The sequence below is a fragment of the Diceros bicornis genome, chromosome 28 (assembly GCF_020826845.1).
Source record: "Diceros bicornis minor isolate mBicDic1 chromosome 28, mDicBic1.mat.cur, whole genome shotgun sequence".
In the NCBI taxonomy this organism is placed as follows: Eukaryota; Metazoa; Chordata; class Mammalia; order Perissodactyla; family Rhinocerotidae; genus Diceros; species Diceros bicornis.
In genome coordinates, this window is record NC_080767.1 from 30,955,515 (window position 1) to 30,969,369 (window position 13,855).

At 40.2% G+C, this 13,855-nt stretch overlaps 1 pseudogene; it reads left to right on the forward strand.

The window, feature by feature from the left end:
* The first annotated feature begins 6,785 nt into the window (after nucleotides 1-6,785).
* On the forward strand, nucleotides 6,786-13,316 carry LOC131393720 (olfactory receptor 1J4-like; annotated as a pseudogene).
* Nucleotides 13,317-13,855: the final 539 nt, after the last annotated feature.

Consider the following 13,855-nt stretch of genomic DNA (forward strand, 5'->3'; position numbering starts at 1 on the left):
CCAGGCCATTGATGCAAACGTATGACCAGGTATACTATTCAAAAGCTTTCTGAACTGGGAGGATTTCCCTGTATCACTGTTGTTCAGAGCCATGCTGATCAGACCTGAATTGGAACAGCAGTCAATTTTCAGCTCCCACAAGCATATGCATCTGACTCCTGAATCAAGCCCAGAATTTTTCCCTTTATCAGTTGGTTAAATAGAACCCCTTAGGAGGCCGTAAGAGTGAGCTGAAGGAGAGACATCAACGAACATAGTTAGATGTTATGAGGGTCCAGGTCTGAAATTCAGAAACACAGGGTCTGTTTCTGAAATTTTCCTTTGATCTCCAGACCTACCAAGGCTTAATGCCAAATTTGCTGTTCTGTCTAACTGACCATGTGACTTTTTGCCTGGCGATACTCAGCTCCAGTCACTTGATGCCCCATGGTTAGGCACTCAGTCTCCACAAAGGCCCAGTAGGTTGCCAACAGCTTCTGGCTCCAGAAACATGGCATTTCAACTCTTCTAATGGAGTTTGCCAGAGGTTCCATGTGGTGCCATTATCCACCAGGGATACCGCCAGCACCATGGATCCTGCCATTTTAGATGATCCAATTATCAGGGCCTGTTTTATCACAATCTGAATCAGCTGCAGAGCCCTCTATCGAGCTAGATCCTACTTAAAACTGGCCTTCTATCAAGTCTTTGACAAATTGGTCAGAGCAGTACTGCAGGTGTGGTATGTGCTGTCTCCAAAATCCGAAGCGGCCTACCAAGTGCTACAAAAGTTGCAATAACTTGTCCTTTGTTTTCCAGTTAGAGTCCTGTCTTGCATCTATCCCATTGTAAGCTCCTTGGTGACCTTCTATCCCACGCTGCCTGCCACAGGTCTTTCTTCTGTCCACAGTATGTCAGACCATAATCCAAGGTGTCTGCATCCTGACTCACTGTATTTCAATCCTTCCAAACCCCCCACCCATACCATTGTCTGTGCCTTGTAGTCTACCTATCTGTACTGCTTGCTTATATAGCTTCCTGTATCCAGTATCTGAGCTCCCTATATCCTGTATCCAAGGCTTTTTGTCTGTTTGACCTACCTATTTGACCCCCTATGGAGTTTCTCTACCCAGTGCACCAAGTGTCTGATGTGTCTTTCCCAGGGGGTCCAGTGCCTATAGCCAGTCTAGCTTATGGCACATTTTGAGTTTGCTAAGCTGTTACTGGCCAATATTCTGGTAACTTCTCTGGCTTTTGCCTAGAATGATAACCATTGGGCATGTAGTAGAATTCAACAATTCTGAATTGACAGAGTTTCCTGAGTCCCTCTGTTCTGAGGTACATTAAGTTGTGGCATTAATACAGGGTCATCCCACACAGAAAGAAGCTGCCCAGGTATAGATTTTGCTCTATCTACCACCTCTTAAACCCAAATATCAAAGACGCCAAAATAAGCCCTCAAAGAATATTATCTCAAGCTATAAATACTTCTTTGCCCTATATATCTCACCCCTAAGAATCATGAATGCCACAATAAATGATCATTTTATTCAAAAGGTCAATTTCAAAGAACCTGAAGCTTTTCAAGTTTGAGTCAATTTTTCTGTATGTGTGTGTCAACATTTTCCCTATTGGCAAGTTTATTTTCTTTGTTGGGTTTTTTTTGGTGTATCTTACCTTCCTTCTTACCTCCCTTCTCCCCTTCCTCTCTCCCTTCCTTCTTTCCTTTCTTCTCTTCTTCTTTCTTTCCTTCCCTCCTTCTGACTATATTCATTATTCCCTTATTTTCCTCCTTCCTTGAAAACTATTTTTCTTTGGTGTAACCAAACCTAAGTTTGTCAAGAAGGTAGTAAAACTTCCAAAAAAGTGATTATCTCTGCCTCTTCCCACTTTGCATTTCATAATGATCACCAGAGAGAAGAGACACAAAATTTTTTCCTTTCAGTTACCTCGTGGGTAGGGCCCAAGAAGATTCCTTGATGGGACATGGTTGTACCTAAATTCTCAGAATCCATTCAGTCATTTGGCTTTCCATTTGGACATGGTTGGATCAGTAATTCCTTTTTTTCTTTTGACTCTCTGGAGTTTATCCTGTGCCAAACTGTGATTATGGCTGGGAAAGCAGAGCCTGGAAAAGAAAGGACACTGAGAGTGTCTTGAGATCCTTTCTCTGTGGACTCATTCTCTAAGGCTTCCAGCACAAACGTCCTTCTCACATCTTTTCTGGAGGAATGAAGGGGAAAATTTGGCAATTAATCTAATTTTAACGGATGTCTTTAACTGGAAAGCACAAGTCCTGCTCCCTACCCCATAGTGTTCTCTGCCTGGCTAGTTATATTCCTCAGTTCATAGATCTCAGGCTGGTAGACAGGAGTGAGAGTCTGAGCTTATAGCTTTTCCTTTTGATGCCCAAGAAATGTCTAGGACCTTGGAAGCTGATATTTAGATCCCCTACAGAGAGTCTCAAGACACAGTTACTCAACAAACACTGGGTCATAAATGCAGGCAAGGTCAGTATTGGGGATGGAATGGGTATTTTTTTCTCAGCAGTATATGGGTTTATATACGGGTATAGAAAAGGAAGAATCAGAAAGCTGATTTTGTCATGGAGAAGAAGAGAGGAAAAAAGAATGAGAGACAGACAGAGAAAGACAGGAGAAATAGAGACATGGGGTGATGGAAGAATACAGATACAGAGGCAGAGAGAGTGAGAACTGAGAGGGAAGAAGGAGCAAATGAGTGAGAGAAAGATAAAGTGAGGAGAGAGAAAGAGGCAAAAAGAGAGAAAAGTGACCCAAAAGATAGAGACAGAGATACAGAGGGACAGAGTCTTGCAGAAGGAATTTCTACTTGCTTTGGATCCCGACACAGAAAACCAGGTCTGGACAGCCCAGAATGTAAGCATTCCGAAACTGTTTATATGGCTAAGTCAGGAGTTTCAGGACGGCCTCTTACATTCCCAAAATGTCTCCCTCACTGACTATAAAAATGCTCCAAATGCCAACACTGGGAATGTTTTCTACTTGTCCCTGTTTAGTCAGGACAACATTCTAGAACAAGGCCTTATCCATGGTAGGTTTTGAAGGTCCAGTTGCTGAATGAGTGCATGAGCTTTTTAAGGACAAATGTCCCTTCAAAGGGTCACTTATTTAGTCCCTAATGTCTTGGTGTATAGGATCGTTCAGATTATTCCTGATCTCTGAATCAATATGAGGGAACCTGAAGTTGAGAATGACACCTTCATTGAAGGGTCAATGAAGGGGAGAAGATGTAGGAGGCTGGGATCATGGTTAACAATGTGACTTCTTACATTCTGCTGAATACATTGATCCCAAGCTCATGGAAGTAGAACTTTATTATTCACAGAGACCACTGCAGTTACCCTCCTGCCATTGACTTGGAGTTATGGTAGGAGGCTGCTGATGAATTGGCACTTGGCTGCCTGGTAGATCATCCAGTTCATCCCTAAATACAGTCTGGGGCATGAACACTACTGGATTTCAGAATATAGCTGCTTCTGGGGCCGGCCCAGTGGCGCAAGCAGTTAAGTGCACGCACTTCGCTGCGGCGGCCTGGGGTTTGCCGGTTCGGATCCCAGGCGCGCACCGATGCACCGCTGGTAGAGCCATGCTGTGGCGGCATCCCTTATAAAGTGGAGGAAGATGGGCACGGATGTTAGCCCAGGGCCAGTCTTCCTCAGCAAAAAGAGGGGGATTGGCAGATGTTAGCTCAGGGCTGGTCTTCCTCAAAAAAAAAAAAAAAGAATATAGCTGCTTCTGTGAGAACCAGCACCTCTCCTGAATTTCCTGTTCAGTTTCCCTCCCTGATAAACAATACTCATCTGTTTCTCACCTGCCTGAATGATAACTCTAGCATTAGAATTTTGATTTTCCCTCTGTGTTCCTACATTTCCTATATTGATACTCCTGGTTTGCCATCCTGATTTTCGCCAATAATTTCTAATCTCAATTTCACAACTTTATCCAAGATATCAAAACCTAGAGTTCAGCAAAGGAAAGGATTTGAATAATTTTCTCCTGTATGCAAAAGATTGTAAATTCTTCTAGCCCTTCTTTGGATAGATTTGCATTTTATCTTTAATTGTAGTGGGAGGGGAACCAAAATTTATTGAGCATTATGCAAGAAAAGGTAATAGGAGTTTTGCATATATCATGTCATTTTGTCTTTACAATAAACATAAAGAGTATAAATATTTGTCGTTTAAAGGTTCTGATCTTTCTGAGATTCACAAGGTTAAGAAATCTGCTATGGGACAAAAATGCCATAATCAAACTATGATTATACACCAAGCCTATTTTATTCTAAAACATGTGGCTTTTCCCCCATAGTTTCACATTGTCTCCAAAGATAGAAGAGAATCGAGAATGTGTCACTCCTTAGGTAGCACCAGATAAAAGGGGAGTTTGATCTGGTTTACACTGTGTTTACTGACCACTCTCAGTACATATGTTAGGGTGAGGACATCTTTCAGGAATTGGGATGAGATCTACACAGTTAGATTAAAAAATCAGAAGACCTCGGGGCTGTTCTGGTGGCATAGTGGTTCAGTTTGCGCACTCCCCTTCAGTGGCCCGCGGTTCACAAGTTCAGATCCTGGAGGTGGACATACACACCACCCATTAAGCCACGCTGTGGCGGCATCCATAAACAAAATAGAGGAAGATGGGAGCAGATGTTAACTCAGGGCCAATCTTCCTCAGCAAAAAGAGGAGGATGGGCAATTGATGTTAGCTCAGAGCCAGTTTTCCTCACCCACACACACACAAATCAGAACACTTGAAACCTGCCCCTGGTTTGTCCTCTTCTGCTGGTTTTTTGCTCCTGGATAGAAGCCCTTTGGATCAGTGAGAGCTCTCTCTGCCACTCTGCCTTTTCTCATCAAAATAGAGGATTATCTTGAGATTTTGTAGGCAAGGTGTTTTAGAGTCTCCTTTGTGATTAGTTGCGAAGGCTTCTAATGAGATAGCAACCTCATTTCGCTACTTGTTGGATAGGAATTAGCTCTGTGAAGCTATTGCTTTGTTTAGTTCTATACAAGGTAGAAGTTGGGGAAGGACATATGGATTTTGTTGCATACTGGTACCCAAATAACCAGAGTATTTGGATATACCTGAAATCTTCCAATATCCATATATCAATTCCATGTTATAGCGCTAACAAATTACTACAAATGTAGTGGCTTACAAAAATCTCACAAATTTATTTTCTTACAGTTCTGGAGGTCAGAAATGTGAAATGGGTTGCATTGGGTTAAAACAAAAACGTTGGCATTCCTTCTGGAGGCACTAGGGGAATATCTGTTTCCTTGCTTTTTCCAGCTTCTAGAGGCCATTTGCATGCCTTGGCTTGTGGTCCCTTCCTCCATCTTCTAAGCCAGCATGACATCTTAAAATCTCTCTGTGACTGACTCTTCTGCTTTCCTCTTCTACATGTAAGGACACCTGTATTTACATTGAGCCCACCTGGATAATCCAGGATAGTCTCATTTTAAAGCCAGCTGGTTAGCAATTCTTAATTGTTCCTTGTCATGTATCATATCATATCCACAGGTTCTGAGCATTAGGATATGGACAACTTTGGGGGTCATAATCCTGTTTACCATCACTGACTAGCAAGCGTTGTGTTTTAAGATGGTGGGAGCACCCAAGAGGGAGATGAAACTTGGGATACAGCTAAAAATCTCACTTCTTTTGGCATCTTTCGATAATAGCCCTTATTTTTTGTTATGAAATAAGAGTTATTACGTGCCTAGGGAGGAAAGCAGGGGCTGAGTTGGGAAAGTATTAGAAAATATATACTCTGTATATCATTTAAGATGGCATTAAGTTGTCACTTAGCCTTCTATGTATTGATAGTAGAGAATAAACTATGAAGAAGTTTTCCTAAAATGATTGCTGGGAGCGAGAGTGGTCTTTGCTTTCTCAATATGACATGGGATTTCAAGAAACCCACAAACACCAAGGGGGAGGGTCTAAATAACATCAGACAAAAATGTGCCTTTCTGGGGAAGCTGGAACAGAGAAGTCAGCAAGGGTGAGAGTGGTTGGGTGAGGGACAAGAGTTTGGAAATGTAGGAGAGACGCAGATTTTTCAGGGACTTTAAGCCATAATAAGGTTTTTACACTTCTTCTTAAGGTCAGTGGAAATACTTTGAGAGTTTTTAAACAAGTGAAGTCATTTAGGTTTTAAAAAAGAAATACAGGTTTTTTTCTATTTTTTTTTTTAAATCTCTATTGGGCTGCAGTAGGGGAAATGGGTTAACAGAATCCAGAGTTTCTTAAGACCATCCACTGAATCAAAATAAGCAAAATGTATATATATATATTGATGAGTGTTATTTAACAAATACAATGCCATTCTTTACATCCTTTTATTTGGAAAGTCTGCCTCCCATGTGAAAATTAACAATGAGTGTTGAAGTCAAACCTTCTAAATGTTGCTGTGCCATGGCTGATGATTTGGAATACTCACCACAGAGCATTCTTGGGGCAATAACATGGCTGAGACATCATATTCCATGATCTGGTCCTCAGTGCCACAGATGCAAGAATTCTATTTTGTCAGTGAACTGAGAAAAGCTGACTCTTACTAACATTCCCTCATTGACAAATTTTCAAATTCCCTTATGTGCCAATATATGAGGAAGACACGAAACACATATGAGGTTAAGTTTCCCACTTTCCAAAATAAAGCATACATGTTTTTCATATGACTTCTGAAAACGATTATTTCAGAGTCCTTAATATTCTCAACCATTCTTCATTGCCAGCAGAGGAAAGAGTAGCATGAGGCCAGAGAACCAGAGCAATGTGTCCGAGTTCTTCCTCCTTGGACATCTCATCCCACTGGAGCAGGCGGGTATGTTCTTTGCCCTGTTCCTGGGCATGTACCTGACTACAGTGCTGGAGAAGCTGCTCACCATCCTGCTCATCAGGCTGGACTCTTGCCTCCACATGCCCATGTACTTCTTCCTCAGCCATTTGACGTTCATTGATGTCTCTTTGTCATCTGTCACTGTCCCAAAGCTGCTGATGAACATGCAAATTAAGTACAAATCCATCCCCTATGCAGTGTGCATTTCACAGATTTATTTTTTCATATTTTGTACTGACCTGTACAGCTTCCTTATAATGTCAATGGCATATGACCACTAAGTTGCCATATGTCACCCTCTTCACTACATCACCATCGTGAGAGAAGAGCTGTGTGCCTTACTGGTGACTATATCCTGGATCCTATCCCCTTCCTACACCCTTCTTCTGGCCCAGTTATCTTTCTGTGGTGCTAAAACTATCCCTCATTTCTTCTGTGACCTTGGTACCCTACTCAAACTGTCCTGCTCAGACAACTTCCTTAATGAGTTGGTCATATTCGCAGTAGGAATGGTAGTCATTATCCTGCCACTCATACGTACCCTGGTATCTTATAGCTACATTGGGGTCACCATCCAGAAAGTCTCTTCAACCAAGTGGATCTGCAAAGTATTATCCATATGTGGTTCCCACCTTTCTGTGGTGTCTCTGTATTATGGGGCAATATTTGAGCAGTACTTTTTCCCAACATTAAGCAATTTCATTGACAAGAACATCATTTTGGCTCTCATATACATGGTGGTCATAGCCATGTTGAACCCCTTTATCTACAACCTTAGGAACAGGGACATGAAAGAAGCCCTTGGGAAACTCTTCAACAGAGCAACATTTTTCTCACAGTGACATTCAACTTTTATTTAAAGTTGATTCATTTTTGTTGATTTCATGTATTTGATTTTCCATCTGAATATGTCTCAAAACTTTCATGCGTCTAAGGCCTAAGACAGATGATGGCATGGTGAATGTACTTGGTAAATATTTGTTGACAAGAACTTCATTCTCTTATTCACAATGCTCTTCTCTATAAATAATTTGATCAGCAAATGCTAAATTAATTTTGTTACTTATTTCTGCAACGTAGGTGCATAAATAGTACAATAATATGCAGTTCGGTTATCCCATATTTGAGGAGAATTTTGGAGACTCATATTTTGGGCCCATAATCTTAGGCTTTAACACATCCCAGAATCTAAAGTATAAGCTATATTATTTCTCTACACTCTCTTATGCAGACTAAATAGGCTTTCTTTTTGACTTTATAGGTCTACTGAAATCAAAGTATCCAAACTGTCTGTCACTTAAATAAGAGGAAATGTATTTCTCTTTGCTCATGGTATGAAATGTTATAACAACAACTCTGAGGATGGAGGGCCCTGTTGGAGATCAAGACTCACCAGGGAATCCCCCTTTGCCAACACTGTATGGTTGATATTGCTTAGCTCCCATACACAATCATTAGTGAAAGCATGAATCATGCTAACCTACTCTGTAAATATAACCAAATTACAGTGCAAATGTCACTGCTTTCCTATAAATGCCACTCCAGACTCAGCCCTGACTATCCTTGGACATCGTGCCTTCCCAAATGAAGAATGTAAGAAGAACTTCTCAAACTTTAGTGTGAACAAGAATTCCTGGAGAGATTGCTAACACAAGGATTTCTGGAATCTACCACTACAAATTCTGATTTAGTACTTCTGGGATGGGGCCCGAGAATTTGCATTTCTAACCAACTCTCACATGATGCTGGTGCTGCAGATCAGCGAACTACGATTTAAAGAGCACCAGTGTAAATAATTAAATCTTAGAAGTTGTGGGACGCTCGTTTATAACATCTTAGTGAATTCTGGTGGTATTTAGAGTGAAACAAAAGAACATATTTTATTTCGTTGTAGAAAAATCTGTGGTTCATGCTGATATTTTCAGATTAATTCTGGCTACAGTAAATGCGTTTCTTCAATCTCTAATATAAGAAGTTATTTCCTGAGATATTAGATTTTCTTTTCTCTTTCATATATAATATAGATATATAGATACTGACTATCATTCTTTGTAACATCACACCAGACTATATTTTCAATGAAAATGAAGCCAAAGCTTTGAAAAAAATTGCATCCTATGTCCATTGGTGCCTTCTTGTTACCATTAAGCCTTGTGGGATTTCAGTACAACTTATAACTTTGCTAATGTTACTCAAAAATATATTTTAATAGTTTTAAACTAACAATTATTTCACACATGATGCACAATAAAATGTACATTTTTTATAAAACAGTAGCTGATTGCAGAGTAGATGTACCTCCACAAAGGGACAAGGGTTCTTGACAGGACATTGAACAATTTTATATTATATGATGTCATTTGTTTCTAAAAGGTCTCATGTAACTTCCCATGTTTCTTGACAGGCCATAAGATAGCATTTGTCTTGAATCTATTTCATATTATTGTCATTATATGCATGAATTTTTTTACCCCAATCTATTCATCTCCTCTTTTTTTCTTGCATCTTCTCTATGTAAAATACAATATGTTTACCCACCTTTACATATAAATATGACTAATTACTATGTATCCAGAAGCTGGAGGGACATTTAAGGCTGTGATGATGCTCCAAACTCTAGTCTGTTTGAAGTATGATGATGGAAATCAAAACATTTTGAAGCAGTCAATATTTGATGTATGTGTAGAATATTACAATAGCAACTTTCCTTTATTATTCACTTAATTTCATTCTATAAGCTTTGACTTAGGATACGGATGAATGAAAATAGTGTGGCATTGTTGTCTCTGTCTCCACAGGGTTCAACCTGGACTTCCATTCTTCGTGTACTTGCACAGGCATGTTCAAAGTTAGGTTCCTCTCTTTTCAAAGGACTAAGCCACAGGCACCAAGGAACTCAGAAAATTGAGCCTATTAAAGTTGATGCTTTTGGAGATATTAAAGTAGTCTTGATCAAAAACTGACAAATGAGCTGATTTCAAGGCATAGTATAATCTTTAATAAAATTTCACAGAAAATTTTTGTGTTAATTCAATAAGAGATGGACTAAAAATCAAAAATTTTAAGTACATTGATATTGTATATATTCTATGCATTGATATGCATAGAAGTAGAAATGCAAATGTTATTACAATAAATTATTATAGAAAAATATGACTATAAAATACTGTATAAAAGAAATCCCGCTTATGTAAACATGAAATTTTATGACTAAAAACCATTTTTTTAAATTAAAGTTTTTTACTGTTTATTTTCTTCTTCACGAAAATAAACTTGAAGTTCCGCCTTCTAAAAACCATTTTAGAATGATAAAAAATGAATAATAGAAGGGTGAAGTATTTTGACTTTCTCCTTTGTCTTTATGTCTACATTATTTGGATTTCCATCATGAAGCAGAATCAATTTTATAAGCAGCAAGCTAAAAAGGAATTTCCACTTGGGAGAAAAATCCTTCTTCATATCCAAACTATGGCCGACCTATGGGAAACTTAAATTCGGTAGGGAAGGGCCAGTAAGGAAGTCTTTGCACATCTTTTAGGTTCACACTCACAGGGCATCCACTTGCACATTCTTCCTAAGGACAGTGTTTCCTCAAAGTCTGCCCTTAAACGCATCTGCCTCAAAATTACCTGGACCCAGATCTCATGAATGAGCATCTCTGGAGGTAGAGCTCAGATCTGTATCTTTAACAAGCTCCCCAGGTGATTCTGTTGAACATCAAAGTTTAGACACCACTGCCCTAGGGCATCTGTCCTGGAGGGAGTAAGAAGAAAACTGAACAATTACTACACGTTTAATGCATGTCTCTAACCAAGAGCTTGGTGCGCTGTTCTCTTGGGTCCTCTCCCTGGTGGGGAGAGTGGAGTTCACATCTTCATTTCTGAAGCTGGTAAATTGAGAACAGTAAGCTCCAGGCACATGGACGTTCTCTGCAATGTCAGTGAGACATTTAGGACCACAGAAGTTATAAGCTAAATCTGGTCTCTGGATCTCCTACAAAGAAGCTAAGAAACAAGTCTATACTCCCAGGAGCTAAAGAAAAGAACTTGAGCATAAAGAGAAGAACTGGGTATCCTTCATCAGGAGCAGGTGTGTGTTTGTGTGTGTTCACAGGCACTCATCACTTCTCTGTTCTCTTGCTTAAGTTGCTTCTTTTTTTTTAAAATTTTTTGTTTATTGCAGTAACATTGGTTTATAACATTGTATAAATTTCAGGTGTACATCAGTATACTTCTATTTCTGCATAGATTACATCATGTTCACCACCCAAATACCAATTACAACCCATCACCACACACTTGTGCCGAATTATCCCTTTCGCCCTTCTCCCTCTCCCTTTCCCCTCTGGTAACCACCAATCCAATCTCTGTCTCTATGTGTTTGTTTGTTGTTGTTATTATCTACTACTTAATGAGGGAAATCATACGGTTATCACCAGTTCCTAAAGACAAGGATACCACAATCACCACCGGCCAATGACTCTCACACATTTAACCCTGAGCCTTGCAGAGATGAGGGATAGAGCTGGCTAGATGTGTAAATTAGTGGGTACATTCCCAAATCCAGGCTGGGAGCCCCAACTCATCAATACAATTCTAGGTGTCAGAATGTATGCTTGTTTAGTGCACGCAGTGTTAACTAGCCATGTCTAATACTTTTCTCCAAAATCCCCGATCATTCCCTCCCCTTTAGACAGCACTGCTGCTTTCACCTGAAAGGATGTTTTAAGGACTTCTACCTAGATAGCTTTGGCTCCTTTTTTACTTTATGCAGCACCTATATTGCAGCTCCTTGTTAGAATCTGACAGACAATTTCCAGTCTGTAATCTCTAGTATTTTCCCATACTTTCATCGAAGGCATTAAACCTGGGGCTGAGAAAAGATCTACTACCCCAATTACTTTTGCCTTGGTTCCATTAAAGACAAGACACTGAGTTTCTTCACTAGAGATCTTTGCATTTTATATTTATGGAAGCAATGTCACCTCATATACGACACCTAGGATTGAAGTGTTTCAAATGCCTTACCTTATTTAATTCTTACTGTGATTCAGGGACTAGTTTTCCAGTTTGAGAGAGGCTCCAAGAGATGCAATACCTTTCCCAAAGACATAGATCTACAAATGGTGTAGAAGTGATTTGCATCCCTTCTGTCTGACTCCAAAGCCCATGCTCAGCCTTCTACAGTACACAGCCTCACTGTCAAGGAAATATCAGTTATCAGTAAGAAGCAGTTGAGGTATTTTTGACCAGAAGGCTAGATGTGGTGTAGTGAGATCCTGCATAAGGTCTTTACATAAGGCTTACTCAGAAAAAAAAGAGGTATGATTCCCACAGATTCTATTAAAATCCTAAATCTCAGTGATTAGGTAAGTTTACAAGTTAAGGAAGGCATACTCATCAGTAGAAAGGATCTTATTTTTACCCACCTTAGGTAAATCAAAATTTGTTCATTTATGCTTCTTTCACTGTCCTTTCGTCCCCAGCAGAGAGAAGATGAACATGAGGAGGGAGAACCAGAGCAGCGTGTCTGAGTTCCTCCTCCTGGGGCTCCCCATCAGGCTGGAGCAGCAGGGCACGTTCTTTGCCCTGTTCCTGGGCGTGTACCTGACCACAGTGCTGGGGAACCTGCTCATCATCCTGCTCATCAGGCTGGACTCGCGCCTCCACACCCCCATGTACTTCTTCCTCAGCCACTTGGCTCTCACTGACATCTCCTTTTCATCTGTCACTGTCCCTAAGATGCTGATGAACATGCAGACTCAGGATCCATCCATCCCATATGCAGAATGCATAGCACAGACGTATTTTTTTATATTTTTTGCTGATCTGGACAATTTCCTTCTTACTTCAATGTCATATGATCGGTACGTGGCCATCTGTCACCCCCTCCACTACACCAGCATCATGAGAGAGGGGCTGTGTATGTTACTAGTAGCTGTATCCTGGATCCTCTCCTGTGCCAATGCCCTGTCTCACACCCTCCTCCTGTCCAACCTGTCCTTTTGTGCTGACAACACTATCCCCCACTTCTTCTGTGACCTTGGTGCCCTGCTCAAGTTCTCCTGCTCGGACACCTCCCTCAATGAGCTGGTCATTTTCACAGCAGGAGGGGCAGTCATTACTCTCCCACTAATATGCATCTTGATCTCTTATGGCCGCATTGGGGCCACCATCCTGAAGGTTCCATCTACCAAGGGAGTCTGCAAAGCCTTGTCCACGTGTGGCTCCCACCTCTCTGTGGTATCTCTGTATTATGGAACAATTATTGGGCTGTATGTTTTCCCCTCATCCAACAACTCCAGCAACAAGGACATAATTGCCTCTGTGATGTACACAGTGGTCACTCCATTGCTGAACCCTTTCATTTATAGCCTGAGGAACAGGGACGTGAAGGGGGCCCTGGAGAAACTCTTCACTGGGGCAACAGTCTTGTCTAAATGACATTTGCACATCTTTATAACAGACAAATGCATTTACCTACCTCTAGATGCTAGACCCCTAATCTTGAGCCCAGGATGGAATAGCACTCAGTAAATATTTGATAACTCAAATTGCATTCTGTTACGGTTATTCTCTTTTCCTAGCAATTCTTTAGTATAAATTGTGAATTCTGAGTTGATATTATTGATTATTGCTCTTGTCTATTAGATTGAGAAATTACATAGCTAATATAAATTAGGTCTTTCCTCTCATTTCCTGGGAATTTATTCATTCTATTTTTGAATAGCTTTATTGAGGTATAGTTGACATATAAACATTGTTTATATTTATAACTTGACATTTTGATATGTATACATTGTGAGATGATCACCATAATCAAGCTAATTAATATATCGATCACCACCACATAGTTATCATTTTATTTTATTTTTGTGTGTGTGGTGAGAAGACAAGTTAACATCCACCCTTTTAGCAAATATCAAGTGTGCGATACAGTATTGTTAACTACATACATTGTTGTTAACTATATCTTGCTGTAC